Source organism: Phasianus colchicus, chromosome 1 (genome assembly GCF_987193195.1).
Source record: "Phasianus colchicus chromosome 1, bPhaCol1.hap1.1, whole genome shotgun sequence".
NCBI lineage: Eukaryota > Metazoa > Chordata > Aves > Galliformes > Phasianidae > Phasianus > Phasianus colchicus.
The window spans coordinates 101,096,259-101,123,003 of NC_143436.1; the positions used below are offsets into that span (position 1 = coordinate 101,096,259).

The 26,745-nt window shown below is 36.9% G+C and overlaps 1 long non-coding RNA gene across 2 annotated transcripts; it reads left to right on the top strand.

The window, feature by feature from the left end:
- LOC149919906 (uncharacterized) lies at window positions 1-26,544 on the top strand. 2 transcript variants are annotated; one of them, XR_016458838.1, is made up of 6 exons: window positions 1-39; window positions 2,442-2,499; window positions 8,521-8,590; window positions 18,098-18,213; window positions 21,901-22,033; window positions 24,214-26,544. It is a non-coding gene; the product is annotated as an uncharacterized LOC149919906 (long non-coding RNA). The 2 variants fall into 2 exon arrangements; XR_016458841.1 differs by lacking the exon at window positions 18,098-18,213.
- The last annotated feature ends 201 nt before the right edge of the window (window positions 26,545-26,745 follow it).

The window sequence follows — 26,745 nt, forward strand, 5'->3', positions numbered from 1 at the left end:
CCACTCCGCTGGAGTTTCACAAGTGAGCCCAGGATATGGGTAAGCGTCCTATCTTTTCTGCTTTGGTGTAGCAACTATGTAGCCAAGCTCTCTGGTATACCTCATAACTATAACATCTGTACTTTCATTGATTGTACACCCACCATTTTGGTACTTATAAGCATTGATAAGACGCCCTTAGTTTTTTCTTCTACAGATTGAACAATCCCAGGTCTCTCAGCCTTAAATTCTTCTGTAGCATAGTTTCTCCTTTATACAGCTTCCTCATTTTTCTCATTTGGCTTCAACTTTTATTTCTGTTTCATTCCCTTCTCACAAGTAGTTGTTTCTCTTTTGGTTTTGGTGGTAGATCACAGACAATAAATTCAACAGATTCATTAGCTAATGTTTTGGCCGGTTCTTTGCCAGAACTTGCTTTGAACGTTGAGAACCAGAAGAGGGATAATGTAGATCAGGGTATGAAGTTTGTGAATCTTCTGCTATGCATCTGTTGCTTCAGAGAAAAGTGTATGTTGTCCTGAAGGTGGTACTGTATTAAAGGCTTTGTTACAAACAGTGGCAGGGAGATATTACTGAACTGAAAGTCACTTATGCGTTTTTCCTATGAACATCCTCTTGAAATGAGACAAGACTTACATCCATGTTCTGTACTTACATAGTTTTGCAAGCTTTTTTCTTGATGTGAGGATTTAAGAACTCTTTCTTAGTACCAATCAGAAAATAAAAAAGTATTCCTCTTATTGTATTTTTGGGAGACATTAGTCTGGAATACGTTGGTGAAATCTAACTGTATCTTTGAGATTCCAAAGAGTATCCTCTCTCTTGCATTATTTATAGTAACAATTATTATTTAAGAACATATTTACTTAAGTCAAAACAATAAATTTGTATATTTGTAAGATAACAAGGAGAGCTTATACCATTATATAAATCTCAAGCCTATTTTTGCATTCATTCTTGTGTAAAAAAAACGTGTATTCTTTTGAATAGAAAAACTAGACACATCAGCATTCTAGAATTTAATCCATTAATAGGTATCTTGCTGGTGTTATGGCATTTACTAATTAGTATGCAAGGTATACATACTAATAAACAATTTGCCCTGTAGCTGTGGTTGAAATACACGAGCCTTGTGAAAGTCATACCTCTTTAAGCGTGTTACTGGCTTTGCATGGAATGGTGTATTAATAAGTTATGGTATCCATTTGTAACTTCACCTCTGTGACCAACGTTCAGGCAAGATCTATCCAGGCAATTTTATTAGATGGTGTATCTTGTTATATGTACTGGGGATTGTGGGACTTCTTATTCTGTATTGTAGAGCAATGATCCTGTTATGATCTGTCATGGGAATTTGGTTTGTGCAGGGCTGGGAGAACCTGCCAACATACTCATGCAGAATGTTCAGAAATTCTCTATGTGTTGCTAAGGTGTGCTTCTGTACTTTGGAACAGACTATGTGGAGACAAGACTTCTTTGGGTCCTGCTGGGAAGGTTGTCTTTACCCATCTTAGCCAGCTTTTGGGACTGTTTAAACCCAGAGGTAGAACTACAAATGTAAAGAATAGATTATCAATTACCTGAAAGTTGCCTCTAGAAATGCAGCATTAAATAGGAATAGGTTAGATTTCTTTGCTTCACTGCCAGTGTTGCTTCCTGGGCTTACCAAAATATTCCCAGGCTGACTCTTAGTCTACTGTTTGTAGATGCAGTATGTCAGAATACACTAGGTCTTAAGTCTCTTTCTGGCTCTATGCTTAATACTTGAGGAATAGAAGGAATTGTTTCTGAAATAAGATTTATTTTCTTAAGATCTGTATTTGAAACTACTCTAGAAGCTTTTAGAATTCAAAAAGAATGCTTCAGTCTGCACAGAGAGTCTAAATTAAGCAATAAATTCAGTATTATGTTATTAGGCATTAATCATGCTGACTGAGGTGTTGTGGTTGGTTGTTTTTTTTTTTCAGAACAGCTAAGACAACACAGATATACAGTGCCTATAAAATGTAATGGGACCTACATATATGCTACTCTTGCACAGTTCTGGAAGTCTCTCCTGTAGTGACTTTATGACTCTATTCTGAAGCAATTTTGAAATCCTTTTGCCTCTTTTTTTTTTCTGCAGCTGATCACAGCATTTTTCTTTGCAAGTTGTGACTGGTTTCAGCCATAACCTTCTGAAGTCTGAGTCTGTTTCAAAACTTAAAAATACGTCAATTTTGAAGTACTCTACCTTTAATAACAGTAAAGGAGTAAGGGGGCAGAAAACAAGATCGTGACCTAGATTAAGAATACTTTTGATAGATTGGGTTTATGTTAGTAGTTTGGTCCTCTTTGAAATGGAGATTTGAGAAATTTGCTGGGGTTTTTTGGAATAGGTCAGTCTTTCTGCAACTTTCATTTGCTCTGCTTTCTTCTTGTCATCATTTCCTTGGCCTCAGGAAAGTCTGCCTGACTTGTTTGTGTAAACCTGATGACAGAACTTGGACAAACAGGAAGGTAAGGAAATCACTATGCTCCTAATTCTAGGAGCAAGGCAAACATGATCCATAGTTCAGGCAACATTTGGTTTTAATAATTGTTCTGCGGAGGGGAGGGACATTGCCCAGACAGAAAGCAGCATTCATAGGAAGTCAGTCAGAAAAATGGGGAAGGTATATTCAATCCTTTGAGATTTATTTGTGTAAAATTTAGCTTAAATGGAAAACAGAAACTACATATTGCTGTATAATTTTTTAATGGTCACAGCTTAGCCAAGTCCCTGAGGATAAAATGCTTAAAGAAAATAAGCAACAAAAGAAATAAAATTAAAACAAAATAATCTCAAGTTCTCTGTAAAACAATCTTGAAGACTATCCAGAAAGTACATCTGTTCCTGAATGATGAAAATGTGCATGATAAACAACCAAATAGCAGCGCCACTGGCATGGCAGAATTCATTTTAAGCTTGTCAAGATAAAATTGTGGAACAATGATACTACCTCTTGTATTTGTAGATCTTAGTGCTTTACAAAATAAAATATAACAACCAAAAACCCATTCAAAGATGGAGAAATCCAACTCACAGGCACAATTTACTCAAGGCTGTGTATTGCTGCCCTAATACAGATGGAAATAAAAGGGCATAAAACAAGGGCTGGGATTAGGGAAAGGCTCTTCACATGAGGGTGGTTGAACAAGCTCCCCAGGGTAGTGGTCACAGCCCAGGGCTGCCAGAGTTCAAGGAGTGTTTGGTCATTGCTCTCAGTCATATGGTCTGATTTTGGAGTGGTCCTGTGTAGAACCAGAAGGTGGATCCGATGATCCTTATGGGTTCTTTCCGACACAGGATACTCTATGATTCTATGAAACAAAGTCTCCTAATTGTCCTAGACAGTTGCCTTACTTTTGTGTTTTTTTTTGAATTCGAAGACTCCCAAAAAGAGATTGCATGAGCATTTTGCTTTCTGCAATTGCGTTACTCTGTAAAATGATTATTATCTGAGTGGGGCTTTTCATTTATCTATACGCAGACACAGCTCAATACCTGTTTCAATTCTTTTAGAACAGTGATGATGAGATTAGCCCAATGTGTGAGTGCTGGACGTTTAAACCTAAGGATTCTGCTGGTAGAATAGGATCCCAGGACACAAAAAGTCAGCTTAGCCAACTGAGGAAGGTCTGAATGTAGTGCTGCCATCAGAGTGTTCACAGGCAAATAGCCAAACTCTGAATTCAGTTAGTGGAAGCACAGAGCAAGAGGCACAGATCTATACTCTTGTAGCTTAGGGCCATCTCTTCAGCCTTTCTCAGGGGAAGTGGGACACAGATGTAGGATGGCTACCCCCCTTCCAAGTTTATTTTTATGGATCGGGTGAGGCATCTCTGCAACATCTGTAAATATCTGAAAAGTACACACTAGGAAAAGTGTGTGAAGAGCAAACTAAAACTCTTGTAATTATATTACATGATGCAATTCATTATGTGATGTATTACTAAGTTTTAGTAATACTTATGTGTTTTAGGTCTTCCAAATGACAAGATGGAAATACTTTTTATTTGGAAACCATTGGCACTCCTTGTCATAAATTGCTGCTGAGCACCTTCATTCTTAGGGACTCTGGGTTGTGAGTGTCCTCAAACCTCACTCAGCACAGGTCAGCTGAGGATCAGAACACACTGGGATTGTGCATATGCAGCAAACAGAATCACAGAATTGCCAGGGTTGGAAGGGACCTCAAGGATCATGAAGCTCCAACCCCTGTACCACATGCAGGGCCAACAACCTTCTCATTTAATGCTAGACCAGGCTGCCCAGGGCCCCATCCAATCTGGCCTTGAACACCTCCAGGGTTGGGGCATCCAAAACCTCTCTGGGCAGACAGATAAAACTGGCTTGTGCTGTTTTAGAACTGTAATAGACTTGAATGTGAGGTGTAAGCCAATCTTGGGCACCAGCCATATTGCTTACATTGAACTATGCTGGAATCAGCTTTAAGAATAGGTTGCATTTCAGTAACACCTAGGTGTTTAATATACAGACAGACATAGTTAACTGGCAAGGCTGCACTGTTGCATGTCAAGGGTTAACTCTCTACATTAAATTTTTTAGACAGCTTGCCAAAACTCAAGAGAAGAATAGAGCCATAAAGCTCTTCTAGTCAGCAGTTTAGACTTGGAGTGACAATGCCTGGAGTCTGCTCAGTGTTAAGGCTTCCTCTAAGATGCTTGTACTCACCAACCATTGTCTCCATTTACTTGCTTAGCCAGTATTTGGAAATGCCTCTAGACAAAGATTTTTTTTTTCTAACGTATTTTAAATTCAGTTTATAGCCTAGCCAACAGCTAGGAAGTGAGGGATCCTGATTTAAGCTCTTTTTTTTTTTTTTTTCCCCCTGGATCCATTTTTATACTTCTGATTTCCCATGCCTGTGAGAGTGTGAAGGTGTCTGCTGGCGGTATCTATCTGATCTCCCATTTTGAAATTGTTTCTTTGCAATTCACAAAAATGGGAATAGGTCCTGGTCCCCTGGGAGAATGCCTTCAGCAGCAGTCAAACATAGACTTTGATTAGGTTTTGCTTCAGATATTTATGTGTTTTAGAAAGAACTGAACAGGGAAGATTAAGAACGTGGGTGAAAGCTGATTCAAGGGGTATTTTTTCATGTTTTTTTCCTGAGTGCTTGCACTTTTCCCTATTGTCCTCTGTTTCTTCTCTGACATTAGCAAATATCTGAGTCTTTTATAATCAGAGGGAAAAGCTTGAAGAGCTGGTTATATGAAAAAGGGAGCAGTAGTAGAAATCAACTAGCCAAAATTTACAACAGATAAGTGAGCTATTTGTAGGCCAAATAGTGATGATAATTATTTTTCCTTTAATATTTCCAAATATCATCAAAAAATAAAAAATTCTGCTGGCTTATACTCTGCCATAACTTGCATTTGTTGACATTAGCAGAATGGAAAACTCCAGGAGACACATCAGTGCAACTGTGTTTGTCATAAGCTAGCATTTAAAATTGTTTTTTTCCTGCATCATATAGATCAGCATAGAATTTTAAGCAAAGAAAGTCCTTACCTAGAATTAGAAGTATTGAAAATGACATTAGGGAGAAAAAACTTGTAAGAATAGATCCATGTGATTTGGGATTGAAAAAAAATTTAAGTAGGAATACATTATAGCAAAATACTGTTTGGTTGTTCTGTGTCATCAGAGAAAAGCCAAAGTAGAGGAGCACTAGACAGTATGTGAGTATCTAAAAAGAAAATATCTAAAAAGAAAAACAACTTAATTTAAATTCAAGGAAAACCTTTAAAACTGAGAGTAATAAGAAGCTGAAACAGTGTTAGTTAGGGTTTTTAAATGGAGGTAATGAGAAATAAGGGCATCTATTACAAAAATCAGCTCAAAAGAGAAAAAAAATAAAGGGTCTGATATAAACATGGTCTATAATGGAAAGGGGTTTTCATCAGCAAAGAATTAATGTGACATATACATCCATGATCATTGAGTTCAGGGCAACATATTGCTTTCTGCTAGTGGAGGAAGCCTGCCTTGACAACTGTATATTGGCCTAGGTACCCTAATTTCTATAAAATTAGATAATGTTTTAAGGCAGTCTTGCTTAATTTTCATTCTTCCTTGTTGTCTAGAACTCGAAAAACAAAATACCATGAAAAGTTATGATTGACAATGTTTCTGGATAATAAAAATGAGAATAAGTGCAAATTTTGCAATTGCTTTACCTTGCTTCTTTTCAGAACAAAGTGTTTATCTAAACAGCTGACCCATTTTGTTCACTCACTAATGCTGCTTTAAATACTTTCTTTTGCTGTTTTCTTAAAACCCTCAAAGTTCTGTTTAAATACTGAGTGAGCTTCTACTTCTCCATCCTTTAAAGTCTTCATTCTTGCTCACTTTTGGTTTTAGTTATTCAAGCATACTGTTTCTATCTGGCTAGATCTGAGGTAGAGTTTTAATTGTTATTTTTAGCTTGAGAAGCCCATGTCTATTGTGGAGTGTTTTACATCCACAGTCTAGTCCCAGTATTGTTTGTTTGATAAATATTAATAATTATAGAGTTATATTGTTCATAAGAATTGTACTTGTCATAATTAAAATGCATGATGGACAGCTGTACCTTTAAAGCTCTAATTTATGCAGAACAAACAGAAAAGAAAATAGCATATTTTTATTGTCAGTCAGATGTAGATTCCCACAAGAGAAATAACTGCAGTCCTTTTTTAAGTTTTCTAAAGAAATCCCCCTGATGATGTTTTTCAGCCCTTCTCAATCTTTGGGTTTCTGGGTTTGTCCAGTCTGGGGAATGGTGAGGAAGAAAACTTGGAGAAAGTTGAAAACAGAACATTATCTTTCTACATGAGGAAACTCAGTGGGAATCCCTGAGTGGAATGTTCCCTCTTGTGAATATAACCTGAATATGCGTAAACTTGATACAGAGCAGTAAGATCCTGGTGATATCATCAGGGCTGAGTAAAGCATATCTAGAGACAGATGCCTTTAGGATTTGACTTTGATGTAAAAACATATGAAGAAAATTTATATTTCATTTGTTGTCTGTATCTTTATGCAACTTTGCAAGTGCGTGATTCTGAATATGCTCACTTTGCCTTTATGTTATGACATGAAATTCAAGTGACTTCATATTAACTGTTTAATGTTGGTGCATTAATGCATAATATTCCTGTGGGGCATGATGATTTTGAAATATAGCAGCCATGTGTTCTTCCCAGATATCTGGAAAGTAACAAGTTACTATTAATGTGGAAGTTTCTGTAAGAGGAAGTTTTCTAAAAGAAGAAGGGCTGCTGACTGTCAGGGCTCCATGCTTTGAAGTAATCAGGCCTGCAGTTCTTAAAACTGTACTAACTAATAACCTGGTAATTCAAAATATTCTTACCTTATGGGCAAGCTTTGTGTGGTACAAATACAAGTTAATCGGAGCTAACCAAACATTTAAGGAGAAAAAAACATCACATCAGATTAACATTCTGTATGTGAGCTCAAAATCATTACAGTGTACTGACTTTATTTTTGAGTTTTGGCTCAGTTTAGGTTTGGGATGCGAGTTTTATTTCTTTTGTTTTAATATGTCTTTTTTTTACTTATGGAGTACTCCCTCAAATATGTTACATAATTAATTAACAGCTCTGTTAGACAGACTTTCTATGTCTGGAACAGTTAATAAGAGAAACACAAAACAAAAGTTTATGATCTAGCAATTTTTGAGCAGCAGTGCTAAATCCAGAGAATGGGAAGGAAGCAGGAATCTGCATTAGGAGGTTTTCTTGACAAGAAGGGTTTTGTGTACACCACCTCAGCAGCTTCAAGGTTAGTGATTTAGAGCTGTTAGGCATGTTGGTATCCAAAGAAAAATGGGGCAGGATGAAAGGTCACCCTGATGTGCTGAGGTGCTTTCTGGACACCATCATATCCACAGATGAGATTAGTCTCTGAGCCCATGCCCCATGGGTTCCCCAAAATGGGGAGCTCCTAAGTAAGAACACAGATTTTCTCAATCTGCTTGCCCATCACAGAGCCAGATGAAAGATTCACTGTCTTGGTGTTCATAAAATATAGGATGCCCTTCCAATCCAAGTTGCTAAATATGGAAAAGCAGATATTGTTGAACTGAAAACTAGATTTCTGAAGTTAGTAGGCTAAATTTCTAGCAAAGAGGAGGTAAATGAGCTGGATATAAAGTCTACTCAAAGTGTTCATAAAAAAAAAAACATCACATGGTGAGGACAGAATTATGTTATAAAATTATTTCCTCTTGATCTTTCTGTAGATGCTGAAGTACAGTAGTTGTTCTATTTGCACAGCTGTACAAAATGCCATATTTCAGATAAAACAAGTGATGAAACACCTATATTTTGCCTGTACTCCCAATCCCAACACCTGTATTGAAACTGCAGCATAGTTTGTCTTGAAAGCAGTGTGGAAGTGTGCATCTGAGGAGAAATAAGTGCATCTAAAGAGACTTGACTGACTACTCATTTAAATGCCTCTTCATCCAGGGTGCTGATTCATATTCAAGAGAAGCTCTACTGGAGATGACAACATGGATTATCTGACCATAAAATCAGTGTAAGTGGCATCAGAAACAGATCCATTAGCTCTAATTAGGGAGTGTAGTGTGATCTTATTTCATTGCACTGTACACAGGCTGTAAGGCTGTTATTCCATGTGACAGACGTTTGTTTTTTTGGCACTTAATTTGCACATAGAATTAATGGTAACGTATCCAAGAACTGATATTACTAATATACAACATTAGCATTGCTCTCTCTATCCCCAACTTCTGCTCAGAAAAGAATTAAAAAAGTGAGAAAACAGCTTAGACTCAGAGGGATTTGCTGTCTTCTACAGTGAGCCATTTTAGCAGGGTGAGGGAGGTGATCCTGCATCCCTACTCTTTGCTGGAGAGGCCTTACCTGGAGTATTGCATCCAGGCTTAGAGTCCTCAGTACAGAAGAGACATAGACTTGTTGGGGTGCATCCAGAGGGGGGCCACAAAATGATCCAAGGCATGGAGTACCTTTCCTATGAGGACAGGCTGAGAGAGCTGGGACTGTTCAGCTTGAAGAAGAGAAGGATCTGAAGGTGCCCTCATAACGGCCTTTCAGTATCTAAAGGGGAGCTACAGAAAGGAAGGGGAAAGACTCTTTAGTAGGGTCCATGATGATAGAAAAAAGGGAAATCGCTTCAAGCTTAAAGAGGGTAGATTTAGGTTGTATATAAGGAAAAAAGTCTTTTACAGTGAGGGTGGTGAGGCACTGCAACAGGTTACCTAGTGTTATGGTTGATGCCCCAACTCTGGAGACTTTCAAGGCTGGGTAAGACTCTGGGCAACCTGATTCAGCTGAGGATGTCCCTGTTCATTGAAAGGGAATGAACTGGATGACCTTTAAAGGTCCCTTCCGACTCTAAAGATTCTATGATTATATGATAAAATAGAGAGACTGTGATTTGTTCTTCATGGTGCTGTAAAACATTTCAATTAATTGAGCATTTCTATCAGGATACAGCTTTTTCCTCCTTCTGGAAAAAGGAAAATTCTAGTGACAGATTTTTGTCCATCTTAAAACCTTTCACCAGCTGACTAACCTGCGAGATTTAATAGCTGGAAGACATCTCTAGGCAAAAGTAAGACAAACAAGTTCATCCAGGAACTTTATCATGCTTCCAACATGTGGCAACATGAGTGCCTCTTCACCATCTGTTATTTGTGTGAGGATTTTATTATGTAAATGACGGTACACACTGCGCTCCAAACAAAGGAAACTGATTCCCCTTACAGTATGTTGCAACTGCCAGGCTTCTGTGTCAGCTCTGAAACAAATAGTGAAAACAACAGAGAAGTGGCAGACAGTTCTTCTTGTCCTCCCAAAAGGAGCAAATATTGTTAAGAGGAATTTTTTTCATTTATTATGATTCATGAAGACAGTTAATGAAGTATGTAATAGCAGACAGGTGATACTGCTATATTAAAACAAACAAAAAACACATGCAGATCCTTTGGTTGCTCTGCTGCTTAAAAATGAAGGCAATGCTTAAAACAGATTGAAGAAAATCCTGTAAAACTATGGGGAGTCCTAAAACTGTCTCTTCTCATGGAGAACCAAAAACAGGTCTAAACTGTTAAATCATCTGCAAAAGACAACATCTATTGTTGTGGGTTTGGACTGGAAGTATGTATCCTGCCCTACATCATGGTTTAAAATTTCCATTAAATTACCAATTTAAATTGAAATGTAATTATCTTAACTGGCATATTTTTGGCAACTGTGATAAAGGAAAAAAACCACTCCCTATGCTACACTGGATTGAGTAAAAACCCATAGGAGTTCTAACAGTGGCCCTTAATCAAAGTCTGCAAAGACACAAAGGCTTTGAGCTAATCTATGCCAAGCCATGTTAGACAGCATGGCATTGCCTAGAGCATCCTTCTGGTGGCATTTAAAGCACCTGGTGCCCTAGGAAAAGAAATTGTATACAAGGCTGTAAATTTTCTGTTTTCTTTATACCCACCTACCAAGCAAGAGTAGGTGTTACAATAGCAGCATAATATTTCAGGAGAAAGAAAATGCACTAGTTTTATTAATATATTTAGTGTTTTGTAGTCAAGTAGTTATCTGCACAAACACTCTTCCTCATTGTGAATTTTATGTGGTTTAATGTAATTAAACTATCATTGCACTCATGGATTTAGCTTAAATCTTAATTTGATAACTGGAAAAGCTGTATGGAAAATGAATTAATCTTTTTTTTTCTTTTTTTTTTTTTCAAGAAAACTTAAAGAGAAGTAATTGAAGTCAGTGCCAGACTTGGCCAAATTGATGATTTAGGAATGACTGGTTACTTGCTATGTTGTCTTTGTATGATTTCTTATACTTGGACATGTCAGCTTTTCCTGACTTAATTATGATTAAGTGTTGAACTTTACAGATAACCAACTGCTGTTGTTACATCGATTGGTTGTTTTTATTAATGTGTTAAATTTTGTGGTTGCAATAGGAATATAGTTTGTGGTAGAGCAACTAATACCTAGATAATTCTGCCATGAAACTGTCTAGTAGCCCAGTTTTAGCAGATAGTCCTTTTGTTTTTGTATTTATTTTTTTTCCTGCTTATTCATTCACATCCAATTTTCTTAAGGATAATTCTTAAAAATGTTTTCAAGTTTAAGGACAAACTTCTATTTTTTTTAACAGATAGTGCTGAGAGAACAGAATACCATTACTGCTCTTACAAACATTGGTTTGGGGTGTGCTTGTTTATGTTTACAATTACAGTTCCACAAAATGTAGTTTCTGTTTACACTTGTTGTCACGTTTTGCTTGTAGAATTAGAAATTAATGGCATGATAGGTAGCAGACAATCCAAGAGATTCTTGGAGTCTGTCAAGGACAACTTCCTGGTCCAGGTAATAAATGCACAGCAAGTGGAAGCAGGGTTGTGTAACCTGGGAGGAATACAGGGTGGTTGTCTGTCTGTGCAGAGATAGGATTAGGGAAGCCAAGGCACAGATGGAGCTGAACTTGGCGAGGGATGTGAAAGATAAAAAGGGTTTCTACGGATACATAGGCAGGAGGAGACAGGCCAAGGAGAGGACTCCCTTTCTAATGAAAGGTAATGGGGAGCTGGCTTCCTCAGACAATAAAAAAAAATAAAATAAAATAAAAAATAAAAAAAAATCTGAGGTATGCAGGGAGTGCTTTGCCTCAGTCTTCACAAGTGGTCAGACTTCCTGTGTCTGCCAGGACCATGAGCCTCTAGGTGAGGAGTGGTTTCTGTCCCACTGTAACAGTGGAACAAGTCCAAGTCCTCCTCATGAAATTGAACATGTATAAGTCCATGGGGCCAGATGATATCTAGGGTTCTGAAAGAGATGGCTGATGTGGTTGCCGAGTCACTCTCCATCATATTTGAAAAATCATGGCTGGCTGGTAAAGTCTCCAGTGACTGGAAAAAGGGAAGCCGTTACTCCTATTTTTAAGAAAGGGAGAAAAGACCCAGGGAACTACAGGCTGGTGAGCCTCAGCTCTGTGCCTAGGAAGATCATGGAGCAAATCCTCCTAGAAACTATGTTAAGGCACTTATGAGACAAAGAGATGATTCAAGACAGCCAGCATGGCTTCTCCAAGGGCAGATCTTGCCTAAGCAATCTGGTGGCTTCTATGATGGAGTGGACAGGAGGAAGGGCAGTGGCTGTCATCTACCTGGACTTCTGCAAGGCCTTTGACATGGTTCCTTGCCACATCCTTCTCTCTAAATTGGAGAGGTGTGGATTTGAAGGATGGACGGTTCGATGGATTAGGAATTGGTTGGCTGGATGCAGCCAAAGGGTTGTGATCAATGGTTCTGTGTCAGGGTGGAGGCCAGTCACAAATGGTGTCCCTCAGGGGTTGGTCTTGGGACCCATGCTCTTCAACATCTTCATCAATGGCACAGACAATGGCATCGAGTGCAACCTCAGCAAGTTTGCAAATGACACCAAGCTGAGCGGTACAGTCGATACACTAGAAGGAAAGGAAGCCATCCAGAAGGACCTGGACAGGCTGGAGAAGTGGGCCCATGAAAACTTAATGAGGTTCAATAAGGCCAAGTGCAGGGTGCTGCACTTGGTCTGGGGCCCAGGTATTTATATAAACTGGGAGAAGAGCTCCTGGAGAGCAGCCCTGCAGAGAAGGACTTTGGGGTCCTGGTAGACGAGCAGTTGGACGTTAGCCAGCAGTGTGCGCCTGCAGCCCAGAAGGCCAACTGTGTTCTAAGCTGTGTTTAAAAAAGGGGGGCTCAGCAGGGAGAGGGAGGTGATTGTCCCCCTCTACTCAGTTCTTGTGAGGCCTCGTCTGGAGCACTGCATCCAGGCCTGGGGCCCCCAGTACAGGAAGGACGTGGAGCTCTTGGAATGGGTCTGGAGGAAGGCCACTAAGATGATCAGAGGGCTGGAGCACCTCTCCTATGAGGACAGGTTGAGAGAGCTGGGCTTGTTTAGCTTGGAGAAGAGAAGGTTCCAGGGAGACCTCGTTGTGACCTTCCAGTACTTGAAGGGAGTGTATAAACAGGAGGGGAAATAGCTGTTTACAAGGGTGGATAGTGATAGGAAAAGGGGGAATGGTTTTAGATTGAGCCAGGGGAGGTTTAGATTATATATTAGGAGGAAGTTTTTCACTCAGAGGGTGGTGATGCACTGGAACAGTTTGCCCGAGAAGGTTGTGGATGCCCCATCCCTGGAGACATTCAAGGCCAGGCTGGATGTGGCTCTGGGCAGCCTGGTCTAGTGGTTGGCGATCCTACACATAGCAGGAGGGTTGAAACTAGATGATCGTTGTTGTCCTTTTCAACCTAGGCCATTCTATGATCAACGATAACCATAATCCAATTCCTCATGCCATTTTAGTTCAATATAAATATGCAATATAAATATGCTTTCATTGTTAAAAGGTGTCAGAAGCATTTTAAAACACATTAGAATACTGATGAATATTGCAGTGTCATAGTCCTTCTCTCTTGTGGTGCATATCTTCTTACCAAACATTTAGATACTATTTGAAGCTAAATTTTTAGATCGATGGTCATCAAAGAAGCCTAACACATCTTTGTGAAGTGAAACTGTACTGAAAGTATGAAAGACTTATTACGTATATTCTTTCTCAGCATACTTTTTAAAATTGCTGCTTACTTCACCAATACTTATGAATTCACTCACCTTGTATTTTGTGAACATTTTCGTAATATTTGGGCATGTAAAACTCTGAACCATAAGCAAAATGAAAGAAAGGACAATTGTAAACAAGGTCTTTCAGTGCTAATTTTAAATCCAGGATGAACAAATGTGGAGGTATAACAATACAACAACTATAGCAATTTCAGTCATTTTCCTATATTTAGTAAATTCAAAATTCAAGTTGACAGGTATGCCTCACCTAAATTCTGATACGCGTCATCTCCTGATTTACAAGTGCTTGGTTTTGCAGAGCAAATAGAATTCTTGCCCTATTACTTAATGGTACTGAAGATGATATTTCTTCTCTTACCTTTTGTTATCTTCTTTTTCTGATGTTATTCAGATCTGTCACCAGTCATGTCTTTAAATGCTTCCATAGATAACCTGTTCTATGACTTTCTCAAACTTCTATTTTAATTCAGTGTTTTTTCCCTTTCTTTCTGTATCATCAGTGTACAATGTCCAGAGTCCAAGCAACTCACAGAGTGGCTTGAAAAGCTGCATCACATTGAACTCTATGTCTGAGAGTAGCTATTCTTTGCAACTGCTAATAGCTTTGAGCAAGTTAGCTTATTTTTCAGTGTTTCTCTCTTCCCACCATTTCTAGTAATGCAGATAGAGCTATTCTCTTTTCTGAGCAAAATGTAATCTGGCAAATTGGGTTGGTAGCAGGAGAAGGGAAGAGCTTTCATCATCAGAATAAAATGGACCTAAAGGTTTTATAAATTAAAGGCCAATTATTCCCTGGGGTGCATGGGGGGCCTTCCACAGCTATCAGTCTTGTGAATCTGAAGGCAGAACAGGGCCTTGATTGTCTGTATTTGGACTTTGTCAGGCCATTTGTTTGCGACCAGAATTGTATTGTTGCTCTGCTTTTCAATATAGGGATGTTCACTGAGGCATCACATTGATATTTTTAAAGTACGTTCCATGTTTTCAAAGAAACAAATTTATCAGCAACGAGTTGAAATGTCTAGCTGTTTCCGTATGCTGTAGAGATTTCACATCATGCTGCTGTGCACGCATTCATTTTTCACCTGCTGGATGTAATGGGAATGAGTTCACTACAAGAATGAAAGCATGTTAACAAGGAAGTGATTTGGCCAAACCATACTTCTTCCTCCTAACAGATAAAAAAAAAAAAAGCCTTAAAAAACAAAAGCTTGTTTTCATTAATCATAAATCAGAGATGATCCCCAAATAGTATAGTAGGAGGCAATGTTGGCAGTAGACCTGTAGGATTTTAACAAGCTCAGCTCCCGTTCTTTGTTTTACCTGTATCTAGGTTAACTAGTGTCTGAAAGAGCTTTGTGGGAAAATACCGTCACATTATCTTAAATTAAAAAAAGCTGACTATTTGTAGAAAAACTCTTCAGGCTTTCATTTCCCTTTCATTTCCAAGTCCTGTACAAGGCAGACCCTTTGTCTGAGGTATTAAAAATCCCTCAGTGGATATGCAAAATATGGCCTATAGTCAGGACTTTGGGATGTTCCACTGAGTATGTTCACAATATTTGAGTAAAGATGTTGTTCCAGCTCACAGTCATGAGAGCTGAAAAGCTTCCTTCAAGACTAAGAGGCCAACTAGACTGATTCTTTGGACATTGAACCTCCAGAGTTACCTGCTAGTGTGGCACATAGAGCCATGACTGAAAATGCCTGGATACTATGAGACACACTTACACTTCTGGAACCTATAGATCTCATTCTGCATCATGGTTGACAAGATTGCAATATCTGGTATGTTTTCTGCAGTATTTCTCAGCAAAAAGAGCAAGGCTAGAGACAAAAGTTTGAAAAATCTCTTACAGGAGTATTTTAAGTCTAGGATGAATTCTTGAAGTCCCTAGTACAGATGAAGCATCCAACTAGATAGTGGGGATCAGAAGGAGAAAAGAGGAAGAGAGAGGGAAAGGAAACTACATCCAAGGAAGGTGATTCTGTTTGGAAAAAATGTCTCATACAGATTGGCACCTAACTCTTACCATGCTGTTGCCAACTTGCAAGTTCATATGAGGTTTATAGCAAGTTACAGGAAGAATAAAATGTTAATCATGTGCAGAACCTTAGTGTTGTATCCTCGCCATCTATTTCAACAAGAGTAATAGCACACACTAAGAAGTGATTACAGAATGACATAAGCTTCTTTTCCACTTGAATTTGAAAATGTATTTCCATTTAAAGCTTAATTTTTGTGTGTTTCATCCAAAATTAAGAAAACAAGAGGATGGGCTTTTCACTATATATAGACTGGATCTGGCATCAAATTTTTTCTAACAGTTAGCTGTGTTAAAAGTAGTGACTTTTAACATAGTATCTAAAAACTTATCAGCGTTTTATGGTGGCTTGAAAACACAAAGGGCAATGATTTGGGGAAAATCAGTGATAAGGGTAGTTACTCAAAAGACTTAACTGCATGCCGCAGCTTGTATCCTCTTAACATATTACAAAACCTTCTATTAAAGGCTGGCTTTTAAAGTGTAGCAGATCTATTGAAATGGGGTCTGAGCCTGGATATAGCACAACAGAATAAAGGATATTTAATTCTCATTTTAAGAGCTGCAAAGTTGGTGGGTTTTTTTTTGTTTTTGTTTTTTTAATTTTTCTGTATTTTACATTCGTAACTATGAATTTTACTCTCATCAATTGAGGTCAAAGATCTTAATTCACATAAACTTATTGTTATTACAAGAAAAAGTAAGCCTTTCATTAATGAACTATGCATTAGAAAGTCTGTTCAGCTGATTAAACTTTTATATGTCTGAAATTTTTAATAAGTTATAATCACCTCCTTGAAAACCTTCTTTCTTCTTGTAACTGGCTACAGACTTGATGGAAAGTATTTGGTCTTTTCTTTTCACACAATACAAATGATGTGCTAATTTTTGCCCATGGAAAATAATGTTTTCAAATACAATAAGCATCGTTATTATCACCTTAGTACGCACTGGAGTCATTCTGATGTATTGTAAACACACTGGGACTGGGCCCAAGAGTTCATATATATGAAGCAAAAATATATAATTTTGTCTGGTTTTGGGTTTTTTTTTTGTTGTTTTATTTTTTTTTAAGAAATTCTTCAGAAGCTTGCTCTGGATGAGTGGGTCTACTTATTAGGAATGACTTCTCCAAATGCCTGTCTACAAATTAATGTCACACTTTGGAGAAAATAAAGAAATTTATTTCAGAGAAAGTGTTGGCATTGCATTTCTTTACTTCTTGCCATTTTTTCTTTGTTTGATAGATCAGATTCCTTGTGCAGTGCTTTCTTTCCTTGTTTATCAGAGTTATTAGTTTATTTATGGTCTATTGGTGCGCAACAATTCTTTAAGCTTTTAGAATCTACTTTGTTGTCAGTAAGAAAGATGAGAAGCAAAAGTGTGAAGGATTTTCCTAGGGTAAAACAAGAATGATAAGCATTTCAAGTGAGAAACTTAAATGAGTGAAGAAAAGCTGGACTGCAGAAAATTAAGATGAGACTGTCACTTTGTATGGGTAAGTAACATAGTGTTGAGTTTTATCTTTAAAACAATTATTATATGTGGTTTATATTCAGCTACTTCACACTGTCCAACATTTTTGCAATATAATGCAGTAACATTTTTTAATTTATTTGCTTTTTATCTTGCCAGCTGGCCTGCTTCTTTCCTTTAGTTTCTTTCTTCCTTTGCAGTATTGTATTAGATACAGTAAGGAAAATTTTCCACTTATTCTAGTTGGAAAAAGTGAGTAGAAAAATCTGAATCCAGAGGGAAAGGGAGGAAACATCAGTTTATATTTCTTTTTCTAGGACAGAAAATGATAGCAAAAAGAAGAAACATTTTTTTCAGTTGTAATCACATAATATAGTAAAAAGTTTTTAAATTTTGCTAAGATTTATGGATATATCTATTACTATTTATACAAATTTACCATATTATCTGCATGGAAGATATGCAAGTCTTTTTCTGCTGCACTGATTTACACTAGAAAGGTGATGCCTGTAGGTTCTAAAAAGATGAATTTCATCTGAAAGACAGGGATGGGAAGACAACTTACAGTTCTGCAGAACATCTTTTGTTCAGTGTTGCTACCAAAAAAAAAAAAAAGTCAAACCTAAATCTTGATGCTCCTCTCTACTCTCCCAAGGAAACTTTAAATTAGGAGAGGTACTTGAAGATTTAGTAAGAATTTAGCAAAAACACAAGCACTTAGCCATCTTTTGTGATTACATTTATTCTTAAAAGCTTTACCTCATTCATGACAATGAATAGGAAGTTCCTATCTTCTGGTTTAACACAGTTGAGTCCAATGAAGGGCGTCACATAACATATATGGAAAATATGTAAGTCCCTTTGAAAGTAATGCCTCCTATTTAATTCCAGAGAAACTACACCATGTACAAAGAACACAATAACTGCTGATCGACTATTATTGTGCTGTTATTTCCTCTCCTACAAGGCTGGTTACATCAGTGAGAAACACCGAAAATATATTTTCAGTAAGTAATCTTTAGGGAGTCAGAGAAGCGGTAAAGGACAATTTGTATGGGTCTCTGAAATGTTGACTTCCACATAAATTTTAGATGAATTGTGAGAGACCATGTTGGGAAAGTGGAATTTCAAAAGTAAGACAGATTAAAACATTGTTTCTGTAGTGGAAACATGTTTATTTTTTTTTTCATAAATTTCTGGGGAAAAATAAAAACTTGAATTTGTACAAGCCAGCTGTCAATTTCATAAATGGCAAAAATACTGATGTTAGGAATTTACTATGAAAGTACTTCCTGATATATACTTAGTATACAAATATTCTCATTGCACATTACAATAAAATAGTTTTACAATTATATAAAATAATATACAATATGCAATATTGTATATATATTATACATAAATATATTTTTTTACATCCACTAAATATGTGGAATCACTCAGCTTCTGTAATTTATCCTGCTAAAAAATTTGCTAGTTTTACAGCATTCATGAATGTACTTATATTTTATCAATGTGGGAAACTATTTGCCTCTCTTTTTTAAGCTATACTGAAACTTTAGAGCCTTGATGTTATGTACAAAATAATATCTTTAGACTTCCTGAGGCTTTAACCAGCAGAGTTGTCAAATTAAACTGGGTCATTTTGTAAATGTATCTTTAATAAGTACATATGTCTGTCATGCTTCCCTACTCAGTCTTATAAATCAGACTGTATCTAGCTGTCAGATGCTCTCAACCCAGCTGTCCTAATCTGTCAAGTAAAAATTATAGCATCTAGGTTCATATTCATCTCTGAAAATATTTATTTATACCAGTGACACGTCAAGGACACACAATCTTTCTTTTTTTTAATTATTTTCCCAGCAACAAAACCATTAACAGCTGGCTCAAGTCCCTGCCAGGAGGGCAGTGTTAATATATACAGAGAATTTATAGTGGAGGAACACAGGAGTCAAGCAAAATAATTGCTGGGTTGTATTTAAAAAAAAAACTCTTACTAAATTTCAGATGTAGAGCATTCAGATTTGTCTTACTCAGTATATAATAGTAATTTTATGCCTTTTATCATCCCCACCTCTATTCATCAACAGATGAGCCTGTACTCCTGTATTGCAGAGATCTTGAGGTTGCCTACAGATTTGGCCTCTCTTCAGAACGTAATAATTAACTATTGCAGTTCTAATGAGAAATCAGGTACATCATAAACCATTGCTGTAACTTTAGAGGAGTAAACAAGGTGTGGAGAATTTGAAATGAATGCTTTTCCTAGTTCCATCCGCTCTTTCTGAGCAGAAAATATGATATCAGTGCTTAAGAGTAAGGGGAGCTGGAGGAGAATAAGATGGAGGAGTCCTTCACATTTTGAAAAGAATATAAATTTTTATTGTGTGTAGGCGAAGAGATGGTAGAGAAAAGTAGGCTATTACTTGTCATGTTTAAAAATTTTAGACTGCACCCTGTTAAAGCAACCACCAAAACTCACCTGCATTCAGTTAAAGACAAGAGGAAAAAGAACAGCAATTCTTTGATATCTTGTACACAAACAAAAATCAAATCTCAGTCTGCTGTAAACTTAAAACTTATTGTAGTCATACTAAAAGTAATTTTGTCTCTGTGTAAGTACACAAATGCACACCTGAAATGGGTAAATTATCAGAAAGTCTTTATGTATGATTAACTCAGATTCATTTTGAGCATTTTGAACATTTTTGAATGTTCATCTTGAATATTTATATACTTGTGTTAGCTAGTTTCTGTGATACTCCGTGCTGTTCTGCATGAAGTGTTTATTCTTGCACTGTCCTGTAAGGATGTACTATAAGACGAGAAAATGTAATGTCTTTCCATTTTGCTTTTAAAAATAATAATAATAATTAAAAAAAATAAAGTGATGTCTGCTTTTGCCAAATGTAAAAAAAAAAAAAGTCTAAAAATCTTTAGATAAAATAGTTGAATTTTAGTTTAATATATTATGAACAAATACGTAAGCTTTTATTCTGGATATACTAAAGGTAGGATGATCAAGAGGGAAGGATAGCTGCTCCAGCAGTCAGGAGTTGTGTGTCCTTCAAACTGCCATGGACCAGCAGGACACAACAGCAAGGACCTGAGTGTTGGGGGTTTCTCTAGAAATCTGCCATGTTTTGAGTTGACCACTGTTTAAACAAAGTTCATATCTCTGCTTTCTATGAGAAAACTCTCTAAAGGAATTGTTCTCCATAGAAAAGTGATACTTTCTCAAAAATAACGTCTGTTTCCTCCATGCCAGGTGTGGAACTTTGCTGAATTCATTGCACATGGGAAAACAAAATGGGAATAGCCCAGGGAGGAAGCATTTTAGTTAGCAGTCTTGAAAGGAGTTAATCACTTTGAAATCCCCTCAGGTGGATGACAGTGAATTGAACTTATCACAAAATGAAATCTTTCATCAGTGGTATTTAAATTGTTATCTTCTTCTCTGACAACCTGTCTTGTTTATGACAGGATAAAGTTACTGTTTTAACACCTATTACAATCATTTTAATAATATTATTCAGAATGAGCTTTTGGAGAATTGAAATACAGCAGATGAAATTAAAATAAAAATATAATAAAATAAAATAAAACCATCCTGAAAGTAAATTACTTTAAAAACCAGTACCCTAAAACCATATAAAATGGGTAAGTATGGGTTCCCAACTATTTTTACTAGTATATACATATACTAGTGTATATATGCTTTATACTGATACAGCTGTTTGCTTTTCCTAAAAACCTTGGACTAATTCAAGCACAACCACTCCATTTAAAGCAGGATGTGATGAAGGGCAGTCCCATAAAATGCAATAGGCTGTGATGGATGTTTGTCATGATCCTTTCTGCCCTTGAGAGCTGTGGATAACTGAACTATTCACAAACTATCCACAGTTTTGAAAAACAGTTAATTAAATGACTGCAGTAGTGGTAGGTTTACCATTTAGCAAAAGATTAAAAGCTAGAGATATGTTGAAGAGGAACAGTGCAACAGCTTCAATTTCTTAATAACTGGTTATAGAAAATAACTGATTAGAGGAGTAAAAAGACACTCTGAATTTCAATCTGTTGAAACCCAGTGTAGAAAGCAGAAAGTGAAAGCAGCAATGTTTAAGGTTTGACAAATTACATTTAGGGAGGGACAGATGAGATTACATAACAGTACAGTTTCGTCTTGAAATCTGGATAGTATGGGAGCATTTAAATACTTTAAACTGCACAGATCTAACGCTATTTCATTTATTGACATGTATGAGACCTTTATCACAATTATTTCACAAAGAAACCCATCCAAAAGTGGATTGAAGTAGAGTCCTGTGTAGATAGAGCCATATGAGAAAGCAATTTACTTGCAGAATTTTACTATTTTTCTTGGAGTGATAGCACTCCTCATCCTTCTCTGGTTTTAATTCTGATTTGTTCTTTTTTGTTATGCTTTCAAAGATTCATAGTAATAAGTATTTAAAGCGTATTACATGAATTTGTACTTTTGAATGTTTTTCATAATGTTCAATATAAGCATTTTTCCTCAAATAAACCACTGGCATTTTTACAAGAAATTATTGGTGATTTAATTGCAGGTATTAGTTACAGCAAATCCCCCTTTAACCTTTTGTAGAAAAGGGTTTAGTTCTTGCATACACATAATGAATTAATCATGAGCTTGTGTCTCTGAACAGGAATTGAATTTGAAAGAATTTATTGTGAAAGAAGTTGTATCATACATAATGAAGTGTTATAAAAGCCCGGAATGATTTCAAGTGACTGATTCCACATTAGGCACTGGGAAAGCTGTGCCTGGAACAGCTAGAAGTAAGTACAGAGGGCCTGATGTAATGCATGTTGAAGTCAATGAATTTTTTTCCATTGTGTATAGTAGACATAAAGTTTTTCAATTTCATGGGACGGAAAAAATTTATTTTATGGAACAAACACTCACAAAGAAACACAACTCATTTCTTAAATACATGTACTTTCTTCCTGATGTTTTTAATGGGAAACGTGTGCACTGTGAGGTGAGTACATCAAATTACCCTGCTTTTTGAAGAGGATTAGTTAATTTTGCAGGGAAATCAATATCCAATAACAGGAGCTGATCAATAGTGGTTGAGTTTGGTTGAGCATGTCAATGAGGCACTGTGAGATATGAGACTTCATTGGTTTTCTGATTCTTTAAAAATTAAGAGTTGAAGGAGCTGAGACTGTCTCAGAATCAAGTACTGAATTTATGTCAAATTTTTTGAAATCTGGAAACGGCTCAGTGAAACGTTACTATATATTTAACACACGTTCCTTCAGCTGCTGATGCAGCATTCTGAACAGAAAAAAACTGAAATTAATGGTTGCAAGCTGAAAGAGGCTTTAGCAATAAGAAAGGTCTCAAACAGATTCATGGTTGTTTTGTAAAAAATCCACCAGCTTTTGTGTCTTGGGAAATGGCTGCTGCCTCTTGCTTCAGGGACTATGAGCCAGATCATGAAGAAGAACCATTTTAAGAACAATTTTAATTTGATGTTTTGGCAATAACACCAACATTTAATGTTTACTTCCTAGGTAAAATATAAAAAAAAAACCAAACATTTTCTTTATGATGGACAGAACAGAATATATGCTTTTCTGTAGCATGTTTTCAACAGAGAGTGTATTTATCAATCATCTAATACTCCAGTTCATTTTTCTGAATTATTGGAAAACTATTGTTGGATTTGTCACCTTGCACAGATTGCATTTGTCCAAATAGTTATTTAAAACACCTACCTATTAAATATATGTGTTTATATATTATATAAACCATAACTATTAAATATATGTGTTTGTATATTAAAATAGCTTTGCATTTATTTCTAGTTAATTAAATGTTACATGCTACTTAAAATACTTGTCAGTATTTTAAAGAAGCTTCTTTCCTTATAATCAGTGTGTATAAGCATAGATTTTTAATGGGGCAATTAAGAGTTCACACTGGACTCTCCCATTCTGTTATACCGTCTTTGCTAATACGCTAGCAGGTTTTGGAGCCCATTACCAAGTTGCTGTACCCCCATGGAGATTCTCTGATACAGATGCCTTCTCACGTGAGCAGTAGTACACATTTGCTGGCTGTAGGTCTCAACAGCTCTTTTTAAAAGTATCGCCTTAGTGGAAGAAATAAATGAACCCCAGTATGTTTTGTGGAGATGAAAATTTGATTACAGATTCAATCTTGACTGGGGCATGTTAGTTAAGCAGCCAAGGGGTATACCATATTTTCTTCTCCCAGAAAATGATTTTCAAATGAACATAGGAAGTAATAACCAGCTGCAATTTCAGAGTTTTTAATGTTATTGCGTTATTGCAAACATTACAAAAAAGAGACTATGAGTTTGTCCCTCTATGGAAACAGAGCAAGCAAAAGTAATTGGAAGCAAAAGAAAACACTGAGTTTGAAATAATGGTGAAGAAAAATCAAGTAGATATTTTCTGCATTGTATTGCTTTTCTTGCAGTATTGAAACATCCACACATTGTAGTCTTCTTTTACAATGAGTCTTATGCACTGGGAAGATTTGCTTTTAATTTCTTTGGATGGTGGGGAAGAAGACCAGCAACATTTTTACTTCATTTCTTGATCCTGCAAATACTTCAGATTTTGTTTAGTTTTATGTTTGAAGCTCTCTGTCACTCAAAGAGACTACTCAGTGATTTAAATTTAAGCAGGTGTGTAAGTGTCTGTGGGACCAAGGCTTTTTCTTATATTTACAGCTTCATGACTTGCAGTGACACTTTTTCTTTTTGGAAAGACCACTTTTAGGTAAAAAGTCTACAGAATTGTGTTGTGGGAACACCTGAAAGTTGGGCAGGGCTGTATGGCAGTGGTGGTCTTAGTGAGGCTTTATAGGATGTGGTGGGTGATACGCTGCACTGCCACAGTGCTGACTGCATGTATCAGTCAGCAGCCGGACTCAGCAGGAGAGCTGCAGCCCCCTCTGTGTAATACACTTCTGTCTGTGCTAGATAGAGGACCTCTGATGCAGATTTGAAGGGACCAGCCAGAAGAGAAGTAAGAGAATGGGAAAGAAGACTTGTGCTGATGTATCTGAAGATTGCTGGCTCACCTTCAGGCTTGATCTGGGGACCAAGACTTCACCACGACTCCCTTATATAAAACTATTTCTTCTATGGCTTCTGGCTTTCTGCTGACTCATGGGAAACACTTTGTTCTGTCTTTTTTGTTTGTTTGTTTTTTTGTTGTTTTGTTTTGTTCTGACGCAGGATTTTCTTGTGTAGTCTCTTACAAAAATCCCATATTTCCTCATAGGATCCCCATACCTTGCCAGGATATGGGGGATTCCTGATACGGAATCAGAATTTGTCCTCTTTTAAATTAATTGGTAAAGGGATATTATGATACAATGCTATAACTGGCATGCATAACAAAATCCTGAAATTGAAATGACATATAAAACTCCTCCTTTAGCATCATTCTAAATACTGCCATTGATGCTGTACACCATTTATAATCTTCTTCCAAGTAAACATGGCTTTTTTGTAACAATTATTAAAATTGATGGAAAATTTAGAAATTGTTATTTGTGGATTTCTTGTTGGTGAAAGCTTACAAAATTGAAATGCCTATGAAAAAAATCTGTGCTAAATACTTTTCTTTATGATCTCCTGTTTGATTTTTTGGCATGGGTATTTGTGTTACATTGTACAATCACCTTGTAAAGTTCATTTTTTCCTAACTACATTATAGTGCTATTATAAGGGCTCTTGTTAAAATGACACCTTTTTATGATAGCACTGTCTGCTAATATAGCTACAGTAAGAACTCATCAACCTTTCCATTATATGTAAACCTTTGTGTTCAAGGACTTAAAACTCTACTATAAACACTTACTCCAGGCTAACATTTGGCTTATGAAGTGTCATCCAAAGAGCAAAGTTATTTATTAAAAAATTCCTTCAGGTTTTAGAAAATGTTTTCAAAAAGCAAAAGCAGAAATACTGGTTTTGAACTTAGGGATGCTTAGAATTTTGAGGTGGACAGAGTGTAAGGGGCAGGGGCAGGAGGGCCAGGTGGGACTTCCTACTTCTCTGTGCGGCCTGATTCTGCTCTGTCAGAACGAGTTCAAGGGTTTCTTTGCATAGTTTTGTAACCACGAGTTTTCCAGGGCACTCTTCCCAAGCTACTTTAATGTCATACTCAAAAAAACACCTCCAGCTAGGAGCCCTGTCTTGATTTGTCTTAAATTCAATGAGACTGAGGTGTATGGCTCTTAAATGACTGCTTGAAGACCTTCCAGAGAGTGACTGCTATTCTTTGTATGGTGTGTAGAAGGATTTTCCAAAGCTTTTGTTTTCCTGTGGTGACTGCAGAAGCCCAGGTGTTTGGAGAATAAAGTGGTCCAGGTGGCTTCCATCATCTGGCTGACCTTGAGCAAAATGTAGCTCCTAGGAGCCAGGAAAGCTTAATGATTATGAAGCTGCCTGAATTTGACAATGCTGCATGTGACCTTTATTGGCCAAAATACCCGTACATGTGTCTGGAGGACTGAAAAAGAATGGCTGTTCTTGGCCACTCTTACGGCCTGTAAATGCATGAGCTGAGAGGAGATCAAAAGCATATAAAGGCATGGATGGTAACTCCTGGAAAAAGTGGGTGGGCTTTAAGACTTAGTTATTTTTTAAGGATGTTTTATAGGACTGGGCAGATGCAAACAGTTTTTGCATATACTTCTCAGCACTGGAAAGAAAGCATGAGGTAAGACTTCTGTTGCTGGTCAGAACAATCTGCTGTAGTGGGAAGTGTTTTATTATGCTCAAAGCTTTATTCTGAAAGCTCCAGGGATTATAAAATGAAAAGCAAAGCAAAACAAAACAAAAAAAAAAGACCTTTGACTTTTTCACAATTAGCTGTGAAATTTGTGACCCCTTGGAGGCCTCCCTTTTGCCTGTACCTGCAGAGCTATTCCCATGGGAACCCAGGTGCCACCTCACAGCCTGTCTGGGCCTCTTGTCTCTACTTCACTTGTCCAGGAAACTGCAAAGAAGCTGATATTAAAGACACTTGCTGGCTGGTATTAGTCTTTACTCTCTCTTCTTTATTCTCCTCAACTGTTTCTTGAGATCTTAGTATTTCTTTTTCTCCCCAAGGTCAACTGTGCTTTCACGCCGCTTCCTCCTTCCTTATTCCCCATTTTCTCGTGTTTCTGGTATTTCTTCTCTTAAGCTTTTCTAACTTCTTGTTTATCGTCCAGAAGTTCTTCAGTAAAAACTGCTTCTTGAGGATTGCAAAGAAACTGCATAGCAGCTTTTAGCAAAACAACAATAACAACAAAACATTTTTACACCATTTTAATTTTGTTCAGTTATGTTTTATTTGATACTTAAAAAAAAAAAAAAAAAAAAAAAGACTGTCACGAAGGATAAGGCAGTTCTGCTCTCAAAACTTGCTGGTCTATGCACCTTTAGGATCAGTCAAGCCCAGATGGAGTTGTGTTACATACGCATTAGGCTTATTATGTTATTATTTGAGTTTATCAT